Below are 23,017 nucleotides of genomic sequence, written 5' to 3' on the forward strand. Positions count from 1 at the left end.
CACTGTATTTTACATGTCTGAGTTATCTGTCCTTGATGGGTACCTATAGAAGTCCTAGCCAACAAATTTGCCAAGACAACCTGCACACTTACTCATCCATCCATTTCTCCAACCATCTATCCTTCTAATCATCCTTTCAATAAGCATGGAGCTTGGAAGAGCACTATAAGAGATAGAAAAGTGTATTCAATACGGTTTATGTTTTCACAGAGTTTACAAGCTAGCAGGGAAGACAATACATAAACAAGAAGTGCAGGAATCCAAAGTAGAATGTGACAAGTTTCACGAGCGCGGGTGAGTGTGGGAGGAATCTAGATGCAGAGGGTAGAATTCGGCTCTGGCTGGGAGTGGCTGGAAGAAGGAGCTGACACACATGTTAGCACAAAGAAATATGCCACAAGTTCTTATTCCGGAAGTATTCACGATGTGTCGGTCAAAGCCCCTTGTCCAGTCTCCCTTTGACCAACACCACACATCTGAAGTGTGGCACCAAAATAGAGTTACGGTCTGCAGCCAGAGCACCATGCTAACTGGCACCCTGGGAATCACAGCCAGGACCCCAGCTTCATTACACCAGCTACGTTATAATGATACATTACTGAACATCAACCTCCTGGATTTAGGTTGGGCATCTGGCTGTCCAGCCTTTCTGAATTGAGAACAGCACATAATGAATCCCCAGTTCCTTAATGTGTTTAACAATTAATAAGCTACAGTTTCCTTGAGGACGGCACAGAATAAAATATGAGCGCACCAAGGAAGGGGTCACACAGTATAAACGCATTGTATGAAAACAATATACATGATGAGGCTGGGGGATGAGTAGCTTTTCCTCTACTTTGAAAATATGGTAAAATAGACCAGGGACCTAAATTATCCAGACGTGGGTCAGTTCTGTATTTCATTCTGCTGTTTAGACCCTTGTACACGTAGATGACGATTTTGCCCACTGGACACAGTGGCTGCTACGAGAAAATCTGTTCTGGTCAAAAGAGTTACTATTAACTAAGCTCATAAAGAAAGCCTACATGGGAAAGGAGAAAAAATCATGCAGTTTGATGCCAAGAAACAGGATTAATAAAAAAAATATTCTGGCTCTTCAAGAGAAGCCAATTCAGCAGGTTTCATTCTGTGATGTGTTCAACCAGCATCCCACTGAGAGAAGCCGCGTGGCGCCCACCCGCGCGGGCAGCCCCCAGCCGCGGCAGCCCTCGGAGACCCGAAAGGCTCCGCCTGGCCCCTCCTTCTCCGAGCCGGCTGAGGTCGGCTGTCAGGCCTGACAGACCTGCTCTCTGGCCTCTGCCCAGTTTCCTGGTGACAGATGAGAAAGCACTCATCGGAATCTGCGCGAAATCTGAGAAAGAGGCACACCTCTGAGGAAGTCAGTGGCGCCCTAACTGTACGCCTTCACCTACACCGTAACTTAGTGGAAAATAATTTTCATACTCTAAAGTTCTGATTTCGAATGCTGGAAATAATTGTGCCATTTGTGAGGGTTGCTGTGACATCATGACAGGTGCACCTGCTTCTTGGTGGCTGGATTACGCGATCTCAGACTATGTGAGGACATACCGAGACTGGGTAACAGAAACCTTTTAGAAAACAATTCTCCTCATCTCCAATATTCAGCCCTCTGAGGGAATTCCAAGTGGGGCTGGAACAGCTCCCTTGTGGCCCAGGTTAATTATGCTCCCTAAACAGTTCGGCCTTGGGCAGGACTTGCAGAGACACACTTCCATGGCTGGAAATCTGCTTCCCTTCTCCCAAAGGTTAGGAAGAGCTTCTCGGGCTGTAATGTGCATACAAAACTACTGAAAATGATGCCAGGGCTAATGGCACACAGACTCCTCTTTGAAGGGAAGGTTCTAAATTACAATTTTTTAATTACAATTTTAATCCTGTCAACGTTCCTATATTTTTCTGGAAGTTTACATTAAGATAAGCTTGCTGTGGCTTCTAAAGTGCCATCTTTTGTGTGTATATATATATATATATATATATATATACACACACACACACATATATATATATTTTAAATATATATTTTTTAAATATATATTTATTTTTCAGACAGAGAGAGAGCGTGAGCATGGGAGGGGCAGAGAGAGAGGGAGACACAGAACCAGAAGCAGGCTCCAGGCTCTGAGCTGTCAGCACAGACCCCAACGCGGGGTCCCTTGGTGAAGGCTCAACCACCAGGTGCCAACTAGGATAGTTCTGCATGGGAGAGACAGGCTAACATGCCAACAACCTAGAAGCTGTCTTAAAGCTGCTGATTAACAAGAGGGATGAATTATAAGTATTTTTGGTCAAATATGTCCAGTAGCTTTTTATACCAAACCATTGTTATTTGATGGGACATTTTTGAAATTTGTGGCTTTTTAAAGACTCGGGATATCTTTTCCTAACGGGAGTCTTTGTTTCACACATAACTGGTTTGGGGCGTGGGCCTGACGTGGCCCTGGCCATCCTTCTCTGCCTTTTAGATTTGTTTAACAGATCCTCACTGTCCAATATGTTCAGACTGGTTTCTTCTTACCTTCCAGATCAGCTTCTCCTACTATTTTAAATGCTTTTGAAAACCTTTCAATAACAACTTTGCCTTCAAAAGACTCTAATCCAGAAATTACTTGCCTGCTTTTCTTATCTGAGAATTTTTACATAAGACTCATTTTGTCTTTTTAATTAAGGCTATTACCTTTGACAGATCTGAATTGTGCATTTTTTAGATTCCATAGATAAAATGCTGTTATTTTAGTAGTCATTATAAGAAGCAGAATCATAGTTGTGTGGTGCTTAAGAGAATGGAATGTGGAGCCAGAGGGCCTGAGCTCAGATCCTGACTCTGCCGCTTCCTAGGTGTGTGAGCTTAGGCAAGTAACTTAACCTCTCTGAGCCAAGGTTTCAGCAGTGTAGTGGAAAAATAATGATTGTTCCCATTAACATTACCAAGAGAACCTTTTATGCTGCCCAGAGATCATACTGTATTCATATAGTTCATTTACCATTTCAGTCTTTACAAAAAAATTTTTTTAAATGTTTTATTTATTTTTGATACAGCGAGAGACAAAGCATGAGAGGGAGAGGGGCAGAGAGAGAAGGAGACACAGAACCGGAAGCAGGCTCCAGGCTCTGAGCTAGCTGTCAGTACAGAGCCTGACGCGGGGCTCGAACCCACGAGTGTGACATCTGACCTGAGCCGAAGTCGGAGGCTTAACCGACTGAGCCACCCAGGCGCCCCTAAAAAATTTTTTTAATATATGTTTGTTTTCATTTTTGACAGAGAGAGAGAGAGAGAGACAGAGACAGAGACAGAGTGCCAGTGAGGGAAGGGCAGAGAGGGAGACAAAGAATCCGAAGCAGGCTTCAGGCTCTGAGCTGTCAGCACTGAGCCTGATGTGGGGCTCAAACCCATGAACTGTGAGATCATGACCTGAGCTGAAGTTGGAAGCCTAACCCACTAAGCCACCCAGGCGCCCCACCATTTCATTCTTCATGGATGACTATGACATCTTCTCCATTTATCTCAAACCACCAATGCCTTCTTCCTTATTTTCACCCTTAGCTGGGGACCCTGTTCCCTACTTTACTGAGAAAACTGAGGCAATGAGAAGTGAATTTCCAAAGACTCCTAACTACCACATTCACCTACCAGCTAGCAACTATACTGTCATTTTGTGCCATTTTATTACCACACATAAACTCCTCACTCTCTTATCTAAACCCAATCCTTTCACTTCACACTAGATCCTACCCCTCTTGTCAACTGAAGAGTATTGCTGTAGGTAGTCTCCCTTTCCTCTCCTGCATCAATTTTTTTCCTCTTTCTTCATTATCCTCTTTGTCTCGGTGACCACAGCAAGTTCCCGGGCTTTAAATACTATTTATGTTCGAAGGATTTCGGAATTTACATCTTTGGCTCAGACTTCCCTTGTAAAATCCAAATTTCACTATCCAATGGACATCTTCACGCTTTTTTTTTTGGAGACAGATAGACAGAATGAGAGGGGAAGGGGTAGAGGGAGAAAGAGAGAATCCCAGGCAGGCTCCACACAGCACAGAGCCCGACATGGGGATCAATCTCATGAACCGTGAGATCATAACCTAAGTCAAAATCAAGAGTCAGACGCTTAACCACCTGAGTCACACAGGTGCCCCTCACATGGATTTTAAATAGCCATCTGGAAATCAACTCAGCTAAACTATTTTTCTCCCCTAAATCTACTTCTTCCTCCATGTTACCTACCTGAGGTGATGGCAACTTCAACCTCCCAATTGCTTAAGCCAAGACAAAAGCACTGGAATCATACCTGAATTCTCTCTTAAAGCCCTGAACCACCAGGGTATCATCTTAGCCCTACCTTTAAAATGTTCCCAGAATCTGACCCCCAACCACTTCTCATCACTGTCATGGTTGCTAATGCCATCACTCACTTGGATTCCAACAGGAGGCTTTCTACTTGTGCCCTCTGGTCTGAACCCAGAAGCCAGAGTGGTCCTTTTGAAACTTGGGTGAGGTCAAGACCCTCTAATGCTCCCCCTTCTAATCAAGGTCAAAGCCAAAGTTCTTCCAAGATTTTACCAGGTTATCTATACCCCAACCTACGTATCTCTTGGACTAGCTGCTAATCTCTCTCTTGCTCTTTAGGCTGTAGCCACAATGGTCTCCTTGATGTTTCTTTGACACACCAAGCATGCTTCTACCTTAGGGCCATGCCACCTGTAGTTCCCTCCATCTAGAACAGTCTTCCTTCAAATACCCACAAAAGCAACTCTCTCATCTCCTTCAAGTCTTTGCTTAAACATCTTCTCAATGAGTCCGACTCTGACCACTCTATTTAAAATTGCACCCCACCCTCACCCCAGACCTTTCAGTTTGCCCTCTCCTGCTCTATTTTGGGTTTACTCCACCGCAGACATCACCTTCCACTGAACTCTATAATGTGTAATTTTACCAAGGGTATTATAGGTCTGTTCCCCCCAGATGGAATGAAAACACCAGGGATCTCTGTTTTGCTCACTATTTTATATACATAGAAAAGAACATGGTATATTTCAGGTGCTAGATAAATATTCGTTGAATTAAAATGAATTCAGTTTGAATGACAAATCTTCTGAGGATAATACATATGTATATCCTCAGATCATATGTATAAAAATTCTTAAGAGTGCTCAAAAATGTGAGCTATCATCGTCATTACTGTCATCACAGTTACCAAATAATAATGGTATCTGAGACTTTCTTACAGCGTTTTGTAGCACAAAGCATACAAACAAATGAATATGCATCAGGATATTGAATGTATCCTTTAATGTGTAAAAGCGAAGTCTTGAGATTTTGGTGGGTAGAGTCCAGCTTAGAGTGATTCTTTTAATGGTCCTGTTCCCCTGACCCATTCGTGGGGTGGGATGTTGTCACCATCCTTTCTATAGGGAAAGGGACCTCTAGGACCACTAGCCACCTGGACTGGAGTAGACTAGACTGAGTGATGTGCTGATAAATGTTTAACAACCAGCTCTCCAGGAGACAACACTGCCACCACTCTGATGTGTGGTGTTCACGAATTTCCATAGTATAAATATTCCCACAGTGGCTGTTTCAAGCTTCCAACAGTGTATCATTAAATAGAGGTTTGAGAAGAGTTGTGCAGTGGTGTATCACTATCCAGGAGTTCTACCATACTATCACAATATACATACAAGAACATCAAGAGCATAAATATTAAAATGTAGAAAAGTGACTAAGAAGTGATTTGTTTTAAGGAATTATTATATTATATTTAATTTATTTAATCATAAGTTTAAATAATTTACTTTTCAATAATCATTATATTTAACAACCTGCTCACCAAAATTCCTGAAAATTCAACTACTGGCTCCCAGGAGCTAATATGAGCAAGCATCAGCACCACAATAATTAGAGAGGACATCGGACCCACGCAGGTCCAATCAGGGTCTCTTTCCTAGAGACAGTGAGTAAGAGCTGAGAGAGACAGTCCTTCACATCACAGGAATATAACTTGGGAACTGTGGACAGCTATCTTCCATATATCATGAGGACAGAGTAGCAGGAAAAGGTAGTCTGCTAAGAGAGAATAAAGAACTGCAAAGAGAAGCAGGGCTAGGAGACCAAGAGAAAATTCTCAGTGGGATATTAGTCACCTCCCAATTCCTGGATCCAGCTGTTCCTGATGTTGGCACTTGGGCTCCATGAGATGTCTCTCTTTATCTAATGTAAATTCTGTCATTGGTCAAGCTTCAGATGACTTGATACTTGCCAACAACTGTCCTAAGGACCTGTTAAGCTTATTAATTGGGGTTGGCTGGAGTTATACCACTGTAATCAGTAACAGTGACTGCTTTATGCTTACTGGGTATAGATATCTTATTATTTTTTTTAATGTTTGTTTATTATTGAGACAGAAAGAAACAGAGTATGAGTGGGGGAGGGGTAGAGAGAGAGGGAGACACAGAATCTGAAGCAGGATCCAGGCTCTAAGCTGTCAGCACAGAGCCCGACGTGGGGCTCAAACCCACAAACCTTGAGATCATGACCTGAGCCAAAGTAAGATGCTTAACCGACTGAGACACACGGGCACCCCTAGATATCTTATTTTTTAAACATTTTTTTTTTTTAATTTTAGAGAGGCAGCAGCAAAGGAAGAGAGAATCTTAATCAGGTTCTTTGGTCAGCACACAGAGCCAAAATGGCCCATGATCCCATAACCCTAGGATCATGAACTGAGCCAAAATCAAGAGTTGGACACCCAACCGAGAAACTCAGGCTCCCCAGGTATAGGTATCTTTAAACAGAAGAATGAATGGCTACACACTGAGTGTATTCATTAAAGGTGAAAGGGATATTTCAAAAATGAAGTTTACACCAGGAAAAAAGATGAAATTGGTTCTTGGAGATAAAAACTAGGTGAGGTGCAGCCTCAATTTATCATAGCCAGTGTTACCCAAAAGGTTATCATTTGACAACTTCTGATATTCTTGTACCTCTCTTATGATTCTTGCCGTAATTATGCATCATCAAAGTCAATGTACCGCAGAAAAGAAACGCAACTCATTCAATCTGCATAAAGCATGACTTTGCTGAATTGCAACCTAAAACCAAATATCTATAAAGTCATGAAATGAATGTGTTAATTTTAACATATCTTAGAATAAATAGACTATTAAGAAATGCTGCCGAGTGTGCCACCTGCTGTAGTACCCAGGACCTACCAGGGAGAACACCACTCTGGTTGAACCATATTCTCTAAAGTGGTTCCCATGCCATGTGGTTCTCTTCTATCAAGGTTCTGGATTTGCCAGAGGACTCCGTTTTGAGTCTCCATGATGGGAAGATCTAACCTGCTGTTATTAAAACGAAAGCAATACATGGCAGGCACACATTGACAAAGGAATCTGTGTTCTATTAGTTGGGAAGATGTATTTGCAGAGGTTAATTCAATGACATTCTTTATTTAAAAAAAAAAAGAAACTGGCACAGTGAGCATCGGCCAATCCTACATTTCAAGTTCATGTTAGTTTCCCTGAGTGTTTATCTGACTGGAGCATGAAAAAGATACCAGCCGTAAGTTCTCTATCTCATCACATGTTGGGCAAAGAAGAGACCTGACTCAGTTATGACCAACTGAACTAATTCACTCAATGGGAAGTATCCAAACCCTGAGTGGACATGATGTTTTTGGGTGATGTTTGTCTTCAAAACTTAAACAGCTGATGGCTCAAAGTTCAGCATCCAAAACACTACTTTCAGCCCTAAGGGAAGAAAGCTCAGGAGTATTTTCCTGTGTTTTGATCCCAGCTCTAAAGTCACTCCTTAATGACTTAAGTTGAGACCTGTAAATACAGAGGTCACAACTGTGCTTAATGGAAAAGCAATGTCTGAAGGCCTTGAGACCAGTCCTTCTGAGCCCTTCAGCAGACCTGGAGGAGATCAGCCACTCTTCGGGAGCTCCATGAATGATGCTGGTGCATAAATCTGCCTTCTTTTACACATTACTGGGAAAAGCTGACATTTGGTAAAGAGAGCAAAGCTGATCAGTTAGGCTCATGGCTTTATTGAAATCGTATGGACGTTCAAGTCACAGAGGAATATACTGAATCTGCACAAAGAGTTTGGGACTTACTGATGCTGTGCTGAAAAGGCCATTGTTTAAAGAAACTTTTCTCCCTGCCTTAATCCTTCATATAGGGGACTCACTGCCTTCCAAGTGTTTTGGAATAATACCAACTAATCATTTCTATATGCTGTTTTTTATTTCTCCTCCTTTGGTCTGAGTCAATTGTGAATATTAAAGATGTGAACCAACCAGGTGATCACATGGGAACACTCTGAGTGTTGAATGTGAGTAGCACATTATCACCTAACATATGTACATGTCACATCAATGACTGTTTTATCATTGTTCTAGTAATTATTCCACTCACCAGACTAAACTAAAAAATGAAAAAGGCTTCATGCCACTGTCTCCAGTTTCTCATCCTATGCCTTTTCCTGTTTCCTCTGCTATAAAGGTTTCTTTTTATTTCACCATGGAGTACTGAAGTAAAGTTTAATAAAAAGACTATTTAAAAAAAAAAACTGAAAAAATCACCCTGTACTTGAGTACTAGTAAATCCAAACTCCAACTCTGAAAGTGTACCAACAATAAATGTATACTTATTCCAGAAACAAAATCTTCAGTATTTATTTCTAAAATCACATCTCTCTGAAGAGAGTCATAGAAATTGTCTTTTTTTTTCTTCCAAGGAGACAATCCTACCTTTCACCAAAGCAAGGGTCAGAGGAGATGTCCAGACAGTAGACGAAACATACAAATGTCACCATCTCCTAGGTCAGTGGTCCCGTTCCTCACACCACACCTAATTCCTCGCTCACTGGCACAGGCCCATCTGCCAACATGGTGGAGATGTGACCATTTAGGATCACCCGCCACCCCACATGGAAGCAGTCCGAAAAAATAAACAAGTAGCTCTGATCTCCTGGTGGTGAGATGAACTTTCGGCAACAGCATCTCCTTATGCCATTTTTTTCAATAAGCATGTGGCACTGGACAGACTTGCCACATAAGCCATAGGCAATGGCTAGTGGTTATCTCAATAAACCAGTGACATGTGTAGAGTCCAAAATCACCAAGACATCTTTCTTGAAGAAACCCCACGGTAACAGATGAGGCAGGGGGGCATGTGTGGTGAGGTCTGCCTGAGAAGGTCTGACCCGTACGGAAGATTGTCAGGGTGGGGGTGGGGGAAGGAATGACAGCATCTAATTTCAATTCCTACTAAAACCAGAAACCAATAACCTACGTCATCAAACAGAGTCTTTTTGTCTTTGAAAACTGGAAGAGTGGAACAAGCGTACCTGTGGCTTCGCTCGTGTTTTTTATGTGACCATTTGGCCCCGTAGACACGTATGTCACATGCTTGCATTCAGGCTAGGTGTAAATGAGTTCTAGAATGCCTGGAATCCTATTTTTCATTGTTACCAGGTGGAGCTGATCTTACACCCTCACTTACACGCCCCCACCTCTTCCTGCAAGCCCCCAAACCCTTGAACGTTTCCAAACTCCCTTGTTGCTATGGCTGCTTCTCTTCTTCCTTTATTTTTTTTTCTTTATTATTTTTTTTTTGTAAGGCCTCTGGCCTTACACTGCTGTTTATCACCTAAGGCAAACTCTCTCCCTCACTCTTTTCCCCTCTCTGTTTCTTTAAATCTCGAAACCACAAAGCAGCATGCGAGCAACACCGTGGGTCAAGATATCAAAAGAGGGAACTTTTATGGGTTTCCTCAATAACATGGACAATGAAAGAAGAAGGAGCCAAAGCAGCATCACTGACCTTATTTGATGCTGTGCAGTAAAGAGAGATGGCTCTTGTGCCGCCTGCCCATGCGGGTCCGGGCCACTGGTGTGTGAAGACCGGAGCTCTGGATCAACACTTGGTCTGGGTTTTCCTATACTCTTACGCCAAAGCTATCCAAGGGGCTTCAGCAAATAACACCCAAATAAACACAAGGTTACCGAATACGTTAAACTTGCTGCAGCAAGAAATTGCTTTTTGACGCCCCATATACACAGACACTGTTTTTCTCTGCATGCTCACCTACATGAATACAAGAGTTCAGACTTGGCAGTGACTATCCATGCCACAAGGGCACAAGTCCATATTCCAAATGGTACAGATGCTCATCAGCTCTTGCTCTGCAGCCACAAGCTACATATGCCAGGGACTCATGTTAGAGGAAGGATTTTGGAGCCCATTGTCATAATCGGTAATGTAGACATGCTGTACGTAAACAAAATCTTTCTGTGGGGGGACACATCTCTGGATTTCTTGTGAGATGGACCTAAGGGGACAAAGGCTTCAATGGCCCTCAGGAGTAACTGCTTCTGAAGCCGCTGGGCTAGTAGAACTCCTCGCTGAATGGCAAGGAAGCAGAACATACCTGTTTGGCTGGTTGAACTTTCTTTTTAACACAGTCACTTTTATAAGCTACCTTTAGGAAAACCGTATCTTCTCTCATAATCAAAAGCACCATAAAGGAGATGACCAACCCTTTTTTCCTTCGGTACCCCAAAGATTTAAAATCCTACTTTATGGTCTCACCAACATTTTCTAGAGAATAGTCTGTATCACCTACTCTCCTACCCTACCAGAAAATGATACCCCATTTCACCATCAGCCAAAGAGGAAAAAGAAAGAATAGTGCTATTTTCCGCTGGAGAAAATTCAATTTCCTGATTCTTAAGAAGTCACTTATACTTTCTCTTCTCATTTTTCAGTATTGACCACTTGCTATTTTCCCCTTAAGAAACAAGATCATTCCAGGGGGCCTGGGTGACTCAGTTGGTTAAGTGTCTGACTTCAACTCGGGTCATGATCTCACGGTTCATGAGTTCAAGCCCCACGTCCAGCTCTGTGCTATCCTGGAGCCTGCCGCAGATTCTGGGTCTGTCTCCCTCTCTCTCTGCCCCTCCCCCACTTGTGCTCTGCCTCTCTCAAATAAAAACATAAAAAAAACCAACCAATATCATTCTGAAAATCACCTTACCGAACCATCATCTTCACTGTTTTCTAAGCCTACATATTGTGCTTAATTGTAAATACATTTTGATTACAACCAAGACCAGGAGCACCATATTTGCATGTCTGCGGAATCAACCATCAGTGTGCTCATTGCCTGAGGTCTCTGTGGACACTGGTGCGAGCTGGACTGAGCTTGCACAAACAGGAAAGTGTGGACATGCACTGCTTTGCTGATGCTTCATAAATGTAGGGGGTTTGGGATCCAGGCAAACAAGAGGCTCTTTCAAAATAGACTCAGGCTGTGTCAAAGACCACATTTCCTCTTCTCTTCCTAGAAATGACAGCACTGCCCCCTGCCCAGCCAGCAGGAGTGATCCAAAGGCATCAGATCAGCCTGACCCTCACTCTCTACCCAGTCATCTACATCCTGAATATTCTCATCTTTGTGAAGACTTATACTAGACCTGGCAAGCTTACGTGAGGTTTGACATGCCTCCCCAAACCCCTGTACAAAATATTAAAACCATGTGGACAGAAACACGTAAATAGAAAGCTAATTCTTCCATGTATTTGGCAGACTAAGTAAAGGCTATGCAAATGCTCTCTGACCTCCCAGCTGAGAGCAAGCATGAAGAAGATGGTGCAGACTGAGCCCGAGGCCTGGGTCCTGCCATTTTCCCTTCAGCTTACACGGGACACTGTGAGCACAAAAGACTTTTCGGCTCAGCTGATACCGGCACGTGCAGAAATGTGTTTCCCCTTCCTCTCTCTGCCTCCCCTCCCAGCCCTGGACTCCTGCTCTCCTGCCTGGTGCTTATCGGAGCTTCATGTGGTGACATCACAGGGTGCTGAGTGCGGTCAAGGGCTGAGCACGGATGTAGGACATACTGCCCTGTCCTTTCTGCCCGCTTTCCAGTGACCAGAGCGAGTGCATGTGAAGGCTACTGCTGCTTGTAGCTGGACTGGAAGCTGTGGGCCTGTATACACACCTCAGATGTGACCTATGCAGTATGGGGCTGACGCGTGAGGACAGCGATGTGATGGTGGCATGGACCAGGCATGTGTCAACAGCTCAGGTTGGAGGGTTTTTTAATCCAGTGTCTTCAATTTTCATGCGACTGACCGGAATGGGCAGGAACCTGCCTGCTGTAACCTCTTGAACTGATAGAGTTTGTATGTCGAGACTGAATGAAACGACTGTGGACCGAGCAGGCACGTGCACCATGGACAGTCACAGTTTAACATCTCATGTTTCACTGTCACAAGCTAGACCTGAAAATGTTCGAATAAATCCTTTTATGATTACGTTTATTTTAAGTGACTTGAAATCACTGCTACCCTTGTTTGCTTGCAGGAAATACCTAGATTTTAAAAGGTATCTGCATTGGGGTGCCCAACTCAGCAAGTAAAACAAAACAGAGCAAACCAACAACACGCCCATTTCAATTTGAATTTCAGATCAACAATGAATTTTTTTAGGATAAGTATGCCCCACGCAAGAGCTGAGACATACTTATATTAGAAATTTTAGCTGTTGATCTGAAGTTCAAATTGAATTGCCATCCAGTATTTTATCTGGGATCCCTAAACCTGCAGAGTTTGTGTGCATGTGTGTGAGGGGAGGCTTGGTGGGGGGTCAGGAAGGGGCTGGTGCAATGTAACTTCATTCTGTTGTATAAATTGTGACGTGGGGGGGGGTAATGCATTTTTAACCCCTCTGACTCCTTGCTTGGATAGAAATATGGTCACTGGAGAGAAGATCAGATGAGCTTTGTAGTTTTTAGCCATCTATTTCCAGGTGCCTGGGGACCTCTCTGGAGGGAAGAAAGGTTCCAAATACGATACTGAATTACTGCACTGGGGGGAAGCTGAGCTCGGGCAGGTATGTTTTTCAACACGGCACTAACAGAGCACGCACAGGTGATTAACATTCTCTGCTGAGGTTTATGACTTCATTAGAATATTTCTCATCATAATTGAATAGGTAAAAATACCTGGCTATTAAATACAAGCCTATCCCTCAGGATGACCAGATTATCACTTGAATTTAAAATCTTTCTGAATTTTTAATAGTGCATAACAAATATGATTATTTATGCACTTTCTTCCAGGGCTCAACTTGCCAGGCCCACAATTATTTGGAATGCCTTCGGTTTTGATGGGAGGGATTAAACTGAGCTACGCTGCTCCCTGTATATCTCTTTCCAGTCGCTCTGAATATATTTAGCCAACAGGTTCCCCTTTACCTTGTGACCTGGATAGAGGCCCCTCTGGATCCTCTGGGGTCCCTGGGAGGGCCTGCGTTATTTAGAAACCCCTGGTAATTAGCAGCAGGGAGATGTAAGGAGCCGTGGTGTAAAGGGAGCAGCTGAGAATCCATAACGCTGGCTGCTGAGAAAGTCAAGTGGAGGCCTGCCTGGCTGAAACCTCTTCAACAGATCTGTAGTCCGAACTTGAACCCTGCCCTCTCACCTCGGGGTCTGATATTTCTTTCTTTTCCATTTCTTCCCCCCCCCCCCCCCCGGCCCCACCTTCTCTTCTCCTCCCAGCTTCTCTATCAAGGAGTGATGTACTCAGACTGACTGAATAAATGTGAGTGACCCCCATCCACCCACCCCCACTTCACTGAGCCTGACAGAGAGAGAGAGAAAGAGAGAGAGAGAGAGAGAGAGAGAGAGAGAGGAACCAGAGGGAGGGGGGAAGGGAGAGAGGGAGATAGAGGGGGAAAGGAGGGTCCCGACTTCCTCACAGGTAATTAAAGGGACTGTTTTCAAGGTTGCGTGGGCAAAAGACAATTCGGCCCTAATGAAGCATCGATCGACTGGCACTAAGGTAGAAAGGAGCTGACATTCATTCAAAGGTACCTTTAACTGATGTAAGACACTGCACTGGGAATTATTTGTTCTCTGCTGTCATTGCCTAGGACCTGGAATAGAAAAAAAAAAAAGTGTGTGGGGGGGAGAGTTTGTTTTAAATTTATTTTTGCATTGCCACAAATATGTGTTTTCAGCTTTGTTTTCTTGCTTTCTTTTTCTTTTCTTCTTGCAAAAAATATAATGCATCAGGGCACGTTCTATTTGGTTGAAGGGAGGGGGCTCTCGCCCCTGAGGGTAAATTTTCTTCATTAGTCACGTTTAAAAGCCCACCAATCAGGCCTGTAGGTCCGGATTCATGAGGTCAGAGATGGCTGAACAAGGACTCCCGGGGTAGGTAGCAACATCGCTGTCTGTTTAGAAACCCAAACTCGGTTCACTCTGCGGGTCTAGCCGCTATCTACTTTGCGCTGCTGTTTGCTATTTTATGGCAAAAACATAAACCTCAGGGGAAAGGGGGCCAGGGAGGGAAGGGGACAGACCATCATGCTGATGGGGGGGTGCTGATGAGGACGCGTCCTGGGGACCGAGTGACAGGAGCACTGTGCAGCACCAGGTCTTGGCGACACAGGCAGGGAGATGGGTTGTCACGTCAGGAAGCCAGGAGGAGCCCCAGGTAAAGGCGTGGGCGAGACGCCAGTTCAGCGTCCCCTCTCAGCTCTCCCGGCGGAGGTTTTCTGGGCACTTCCTCCTGGCTGGACGTGCCTGGGGACCTGGCTTCTAGTTGTCTAGTTTTGCTCCCTAAGCCCTAAAAATATTTGCATTTGGAGAATATCTGAATGATAATAAAAAGATCGGAAAATGCTGGTCATGCTGAGTAAATTGGGACGGGTGACGGGGGAAGAGAGGCAATATCAGTTCCCAAACAAGTGGAGTGTCATCTGGAGAGGCTTCCCTACAGCCCCCAGCTCGCCCAGCTCTTACCAGAGGCCCCGCGGTCAACAATAGCGGGTCCCCTCAGAGCAAGAAACACAAAGGGAATTTGCTCTGGTTCAGTCCCCACTGTGAGGCCCTTCGGAAGCTGAAGAGGGTCACTTTTCCCCCCATGCTAAAAATAAGGGGGGAAAAAAGAATTCGCTTGTACACACCCCCGTATAGACACGCCAGGTACAATGAGCTGAAGAAAAGGGGCCCTGTGACAGGACATTTCAAATCACTTTCTTATCATTTTCTTTCTTTCTTTCCTTCTTCTTTCTCTTTGCAGAATTTATCACTGTTTCTTGATCTCGCTCTTAATTTTGGTTTGGTTTTCGAGGGAGGGGTGGCAGGATGTATTATTTAACTTGATAAACAGCATTAGCACACCGCCTGCTGCCTCCTTCCCTCGGCCCCTTGCTCCTATTTATTCATTTGTGTTTACATTTCTAAGACATCCCTTTAGCTGAAGGAGGACACTTCCCACATATTGCAGTATTGGCCATTAATGCAAGAGGATAATTTATTGGTTAGGCAGCCTCTGAAGGTGAATTTTTAAAAGAAAAATCGGAGCCCAGTTTTCTTGTGTTCGCTGCATTCATATTCATTTGGTTTGTGCCTTCCTTTCTTTTATCTCTGAAACCATTTGTAACATTCTATTTATCAATTTCTGATGCTATTTCATTGTGGTTTTAATTTTATTTTATTTTTTTAAGGCAAAGAACAGGTCAGGAAACAGAGGCAGAAATTGCATGGACCACCAGCTGAAATAATAATTATGAAAAAAGTTTTCCCCTAAAAATGGCGAAACTGTAGCCCAGCAGATCCTATCTGCATTAATTTGGCTGAACAACAAGATATTGCAGGGGACAAACTCTGAATCAAGCAGTTCCGAGTTCCCAGAATTGGCACAGCTCAGCCTAAACAATGGCTGCTTCCTATTCACCTTAACCCAGCTTTTCAAAAGAACATCCCCAGAAACACAAAGCATCAGCGGGAAATGGCAATTTTATGAATCCTAATCAATCAAAGGGCTTATTAACTCAATGTGAAGCCAGATTAAAATCTTTAATTATAAATCGTGCTAAAAGGAAAAACAAAATGTACTTATGGTACATTGAAAATTCCGGATATTAACGTATTGCTATTATCTCTTGCAATATTAAATCCCCCCCTCCCCCCGCAACAACCTCACCTTTTTCTATTACTAAAGAACAGGGCTACACGACCAAAATCATTTTTCCCCTCGATTTATTAAAATGTATTCTTATTCTCCCCCTGTGCATTCAATGGGTTGCTGGGAAGCCGCGTTGGTGGTTGTAGGAAGGGGTATGAGAAATCCCATTACTGAGCTCCGGGCGCCTAGGGTTTCAGTGTGATGCTGGGGGTAGTTTGGGAAGCTGTGTATTAAGGCGCAGAGTTGTGTTATAGGATTGGTAGTTTGTGGGTTGGTTTGGTTTTTTTTTTTTTTTTGCTTTTTTGTTTTTGTTTTGTTTTTGTTTTTGTTTTTGTTTTGAGGGTTGTGGAGGCCAGCAGTCAGATGTGGAGCATTTTTGGTAACGCAAAGGACATGTATGTCTGTGCTCCTTGGACAGACTGGCAGGAGTGGAGACTGGTAGCTTCAGGAAGGGCCCTTGCTTCAAGTCACAGTGTGAGAAAAGGCTCTGGGTGCTGCTGCTGCTGCTTCTCTGCTTCTTCTTCCGCTGCTGCTGCTGCTTCTGCTTCTGCTGCTGCTTCTTTTATCAGGCAGACATTTGGGAAATGACCACAGCAAATTTAATCACAGTTGGGGGGTGAGGGAGGAGGGAAAGAGAGCAGAGACTGTGATTCACATGTTTTATTTATTTGTTCAGAGTCACGGCCATCCTATTGTGTGTCCCTCATTCTGTCATTTCAGGCCCCTCGGACCCACCCCCTACCCCTGCCCCCATTGTTAATGTAAGAGGCAGAGAATATAACCACATTTTATAATAACAACATATCCAACATTGCAAACAGCAACCTCATCTTGAGAGGGGTCCTTGTCTTATATTGAAATGACAAAGAAAGAAAGAAAGAGAGAAAGAAAGAAAGGAAGAAAGAAAGGAAGGAAGGAAGGAAGGAAGGAAGAAAAAAGAAAGAAAGAGAAATCTTTCTGTCCTTATGACAATGTAAGATGGAGAGATTTGTTCTTTGTGTAAGAAATTCAGTGATCTTCATAGCTAGGGTACATGCCCCGTCTCCTCCCCTCCTGCACATGGGCTATTGTGCTATTCTATTTTTATATTTACAGAACAAGCCCCATGTTACCAGATTGACTTTAAATTAAAAATAGAAAGAATGAAGGAAAGGAAGAAAAAAAAGAAAACTGCAATGTCTTGTGTACAATCAAAGCTAATAAAAAAAATGGTAATACTTTGGTTTAAATTAAATCCTACTTCATTCTTTCTGTTCAAAGTTCAGGCTCGCTTTCTTTCAGCCCGTCTACTCTTGAAATGTTCCCTTTCTTTGGGTTTATTCCTTTAGTTCCAGAAATGAGAAACCCTCGTTTCAAAATTAGGTCTCTCAAGGTCCCTGTCACTTCCCTTCCTAACCCTAGAACCAGATTTTATCTATGGACAGAAGGAGGGAGTGGAAGGTGGGTTGGAAAGGGGAGAGACAGCTCTCGCTGAAAATCTTGACAGTGAATAGGGTTTGATTTTCATACTACAAGGTCGACTTTGTGCCCTTTTTATCTGAACACTAGGTTCAAACTGTCTTATTGAAACCTGAACGAAGAAAGGGATGTGTCATGGGTGGACACTAACCAAGTCTGCCCAGGTGGCATGTCCTGGCCCCCTCCTGGCTCTAGCTCCCCTCAGGCACATAGGATCATCCCACGCTCTATTCCTGTAGCTCCCGTTTCCCAAGTGCAATACCAGTATGGTTTTGCTGAATTACTTTGGAACTCCTGAACATACACAATGCCCAATGAATGTTACTTTAAAATCATTTACAAACATCTTTACTGAGGGTTGAACAAATAAAGGTATACCCAGATGCAACGATAGCCTCTGAAAACTTGCAGGCTCCTATTTCGGTGGCCAGCTCTGTAACTCTGTGACCACACCTACAGTGCTCCTAGCTGGAAACAGAAGAGTGTGCGCTTTCTTTTGCTAAGATGTATAATTTTTGTTTAAGTCCATCCCTCCTTGGTATTTCTACCTTTGCAGTCTGATAATTTGGCAGTTATCTAACTGTACAAACATAGCTGGAGGACAAAGAGTGAGGAAAAGGTCCTAAATCAGTTTTCATGGCTAAAGTGCAGACGGAATCCATTTTGGCAAGAAGCACTTAAATTCTCAGAATTCCTCTAAATCCTTAAATGCCACGCGGCTGTGATATTCCTTTGAAGACGAGCATTGGACCTAGTAAACCGAATACTGGAGGCACACATCTCGGTCTTCGTTAGTTCTTGCAACAGCTTTTCACTAAATTCAAAAAAGACCTTTTGTGCTTAACTGGGTTTTCATTTCACTGGTTTTAAATTTGTTAAGCTTGACTTTTGACACTTTGGGTGTTTAGCCTTTTTTTTTCTAGTGCAATTATATAATAAATATTTGTCCTTCCCAAAGGAAGACATTAATCTGTTGTTAATGCTAGTATACGAAGAATAAAATGTACTTCACTCTTTTGTTATAAATAACCCATATAAATATGTACATTTTCTAAACACCGTCTTTAAGCAACTAATCATATAAACTATTTTTGAAATAACCCAGTGAAACTTTGTATACACAATATCTTTACTCCACGCTGCTGCAAAGTGGAAACAAAATAGAAAAAAATAATAAAGCCAAGAAGGAAAGATAACTTACGCAAATAATGACTTGAACAAAAAGGTGACTCTGAACTTCTATTTAAACAAATTAAACATCAAATGAGAGAAACCACTAGTAAATTATAATTCTCTATCAAAAATAGAAGTATTTTACTCTTTTCCCATTGATTTATTTACATTTCCAGTTCGCTACAGCAAATGAAAAAATATGAGTCAAGACCACAATCATCAGCCAAAAAATGGAAACACGTATTGGTTTAAAAACAAAACAAAACTGCATATGGAATTTTAGTTTCTTCTCAGAAATGACAAAAGGGACATTTAGAAATTGTTCAAAAGGTGATGCTTTGAAATTAAAGTTTCTGATATACATTTTATCTTTTAAATATTCAGAAGTAATTATACTCTTAGATGAGCAATATCAGTCTGGATCTAATAGAAATGTTTTCTCCTTTTCTGCCTTAAAGAAATTATTTGAAAATGATTTCACAAATAAATATTACTTTAAAATCAATATGAGAAATGACATTATCATTAGTAAATGGAACATAATTCTTAAGCATTTTAATCCACTATTTCAACTATTTCCAATATACTTAAAGTATTTTCACATATATAGATTTTAAACAATTTTTCAAATTAAATAATTCCTTAAAAATATTTTTCATGTATATGTGCCTACCCATCATGATTCTTACTTGGGAATTACTACGGGTTTGTATTTTTTTATGTCATGAAAAAAGTGACAGTGATGATAGCAAGAGAATATGTACGTTTTCTATCTAGTTTTGTTTCAAATCCAAATAAATAGGAATGTAAAAATGGTTTAAATGGTTATTTTAGAACTCTGCAGGGAATCTTCTTTTTAACAGTATTTCAAGCCTTTTCTACAGATTTCTCACATTAGTATTATGTTGTTGGTTTCTTTTTGAAAAATACTAAGCGTTGTAAAGAACCTTATAATTTAAATTTATTTCCTGTGCATATGGTTTTGTCAAAATCCCAATCCAAACACAGAAAATGCCCTGTGTCTCCTTAACACCTACAAAGCTAATGTTTACAGGCCAGCTTAAATCTGAAGAGAAATATTCACCACAACTCCGGGCTTCTTTTTTTTCTTTTTTTCTTCCTTTCTGGATCAGCCGAGCTCTACATTTGATATACAGACTGGTTTTTTTTTCCATCAAAATTACATGAGAAGCAAAAAGCTGGAATCTAAGACTCTCGACAAACTGGGCGGTTCTCTTCACTCCTCCTGTCTTTTCTCAGTGTCAGACTCTATGTTTAGATAAAACAATTTATCTTTATCATTTTCAAGCTGGTCAGATGGCCTAGGGGGTGGGAGGTGCAGAGAGGTGGCGGGGTGAGGGAAAAGGTGATTGTTTTACTTGTTGTCAGAGGGCATTGATCAGCCCCGCTGTCTGCTGGTCTCAGAGGTGAGGCCATGTCCCCTAGGAGCACTTCGGGGCTGGGCCGTGTCAGTGCAAAGCTGTATTGAGTCATGACCCAAATGATGGCTTATTGAGGGAAACGGGTATTGGCGTCCAAATCATTCTGAGACACCCTCAGTAACACTTAAACCAGTCCACTCCGTTAATGTCAGGTCACGGGGGACACATTTAGCCCCCTCAGCTGACCATTAGGCCCTTTGATGGAGTGGACGATAAACTTGACGGGACAAGCTGGACCCTGCTCTTGAGCCTGCCCGTGTTGACAGCAGGCCCAGGACGGGGCTGCCTTGGAGAGAATGCAAAAGGTCCCTGGAGTCAGGTCCTCTCGGGATTCTGTCCCTTTCACGCCGAACAGGATAAAATATACCTAAAACTAGTTTGAATGTTACAGCGTCAAAGGGAGGAAAACTTGCCACTGTGATCCTTCACAAAAATTTTCAACAATGAGGTCAGACACAAATTGTGGATAAAGTGGTCAGGCTCTACCATTTTGTAATTTTTATTTCTTGCTTTGATTTTTCTCTTTCTTCTAAGCACTGCTGACACAGTGCAGGTATTTTGAAATCCATTTGTTATACCTTCTGTAGCAAAGAACAAAAAGAATTCCTTATTGTTTCCCAGGGAAGTAGAGAAGAATTCAACAAAAATTTACTCCATTGTGATCCTAACGTACACCAGGCAGTGTTCTGGAAGGGGATTATTTTATTTTGTAGTCCCAAACATCAATGTGTTTTGGGGCGCAGGGGCGTGGCATGCTAAAGCTAATTAATTGCATTTCCCATCAATGGCAGCATTAGCCTAAAACAAACTTCGGCTTGAAAATGAATCGAAAGAACAAACTAACAAAAACCAGGTCTTTGTTAACATTCAAAGGGTGAATTAATAATCATTATTGCTACTATTTAAACAAATTATACCTAAATCTTCTGTTATGCGAGAGATTGCTACTGTTTACTTTTTCTGCTTTCTCACCGGCAAGGCGGCCTCTGGTTTGACAGAGCAGATTTTCTGGTATTACGATGCTTTCATCCTAGTTTTAACACCTTGTCTGGATTCCTCTTGAGAATTAACTGATACTGCATTAGAAGGGAAAATGAGAGGGAATTTTTAAGTGGCCCCTGTAATCGAAACCTCAATCTCACAGAAACAACCCTCCCTTCTTTAAACAACACTAGTTAGTAATACACAATTAGCAAAACAAAACAAAACAAATAAAAACAAAAAACCCCCCACAAATGTTAGTACACACGAGCTAATAATTTGACCAAATTATGTGTCTGTTTTGTCTTAAAAGTAGAAATCTAATTAGCAAGATAATCTATTTACTCAACTATTAACCACCCTTCTGATAAATAAGGAAGCAGCTGTGGGGTATGTTTAACCAAGAGTGAGGGAGGTGGAGCCCAACATCTGCCTTTCATTGTCTACCTCACATTATCCAAACCTGAGAGAGACTTTTCCAGAGTTCATACGCTTTGTCCCCTAATGCGGTTTGGAATCCTTAGAGCTTGCTAAAATTCAGAATGATTTCTTCCGAAAGGAGTCAGTTTATCGGACCATGCAGGTTACATCTCATTTTCATATTGATTTCATTACTGCTTCAGTCCAGAGAAACTGGATAAATTAACAGACACACCCACACTCTGCCTTATCATATCTTGTTCTCCAAGCTTTGAGTAAGATTTTTGTGGATTTGGAGACTTCAAGTGAGTTAAAGGGAGGTTATATCTTGGTGTGCTTTTTAGAGGAAGAGCTACAGTAACTCACGCTCTTTCAATATACAATTGATATTGTGTGTACAGAGTGTGTGTGTGTGTGTGTGTGTGTGCACGTGCGTATATATATACATACATATGCACACCCATCATTATTTGCTAATACCATCTTCAAGTCTCATGATGAGAGGCTATGAATAATCCCAACACAGATATGTGTTTGTGACGGAGTGTGTGTGCATGCACACGTGTGCGTGTGTGAGAAACAGTGTGACAGAGCCAGCCCGTGGCCATGCATCTCTTACTCATCTCATCCAATAGGCTTCTAACTAGAGCCCTAACTCAAGAAATAAATTGCATTGATCTGGTATTTATAATGGGGCAATCTCGAGTTTTTAGTGGGACGAGAGATATACCAAAGGGAAATTACATCATTGCCAGTAACCTTCTCCTCCCTCTACCCTGCTTTCAGTAATTTTCTCCATGTTCTTCCTTTCAACGTGCAAAGCTAAGACAGTGCACAGAATGTATCTGTTATGCCCGTTATGTGTTCCTAGCACCTAATACGGGTACCATTTGTAGTTTAAAAATGAGTCATGAAATTCTTACTACCATTCTGCCATTTCATTCAGAAATCCTTGAATCCTGACCCAAATAGAAGTTTCTGAGGCAGAAGCTGAAAAGGCCTAAGACATGGAATCCACTAAGTTAATAAAAATCAGCCTGATTTTTGAAAACATTAGAAACCATCATAATGCCACACTTAACAATTTCATTTTATCCCTGCGATTAGAATTCTAACTGAAAAGTCGGTAGAATTGGGATGGGTTCGGCGCAGTTCCCCAATCTGAGATATTTTTTCTGAGAACGAGAAGTACTGAATTTCTGTCTGAACTCTGTTCTCTGGGGACCTGAGTACAAGTGAGAGAAGCAAGGCATTTTGTCCAGTAGCAAAAGAACATTAGATGTCTGTCTGTCATGCTGCATTTATATTCCTTTTAATGTATTAAACAAACACACGAACTCCAATTTTCCTGCTCTAGAATGATATTTCTACCTGTAAGATTCTTGGGAAATCACCTATCAGTCCTCATGCATTCCTGAAGGCAGCTAATTCTGAATGTGACTCTCTTTCCTTACGATCTAGGTCTCAATCTCTTCACCCCCATGTGGCCACAAGCTGGAGGATTCCAGGGAGACCGTATGCTTGAAGCAGGCTCTGTC

At 42.2% G+C, this 23,017-nt stretch overlaps 1 long non-coding RNA gene across 2 annotated transcripts; it reads left to right on the plus strand.

Annotated features, from left to right (window-relative positions):
* The first annotated feature begins 1,494 nt into the window (after positions 1-1,494).
* LOC115281078 lies at positions 1,495-12,351 on the plus strand. Of its 2 annotated transcripts, XR_003904064.1 has the most exons (3): positions 1,495-1,581; positions 11,376-11,522; positions 11,618-12,351. It is a non-coding gene; the product is annotated as an uncharacterized LOC115281078 (long non-coding RNA). The 2 variants fall into 2 exon arrangements; XR_003904063.1 differs by having other exon boundaries at positions 11,376-12,351.
* The last annotated feature ends 10,666 nt before the right edge of the window (positions 12,352-23,017 follow it).

The sequence above is a fragment of the Suricata suricatta genome, chromosome 16, assembly GCF_006229205.1.
Source record: "Suricata suricatta isolate VVHF042 chromosome 16, meerkat_22Aug2017_6uvM2_HiC, whole genome shotgun sequence".
In the NCBI taxonomy this organism is placed as follows: domain Eukaryota; kingdom Metazoa; phylum Chordata; class Mammalia; order Carnivora; family Herpestidae; genus Suricata; species Suricata suricatta.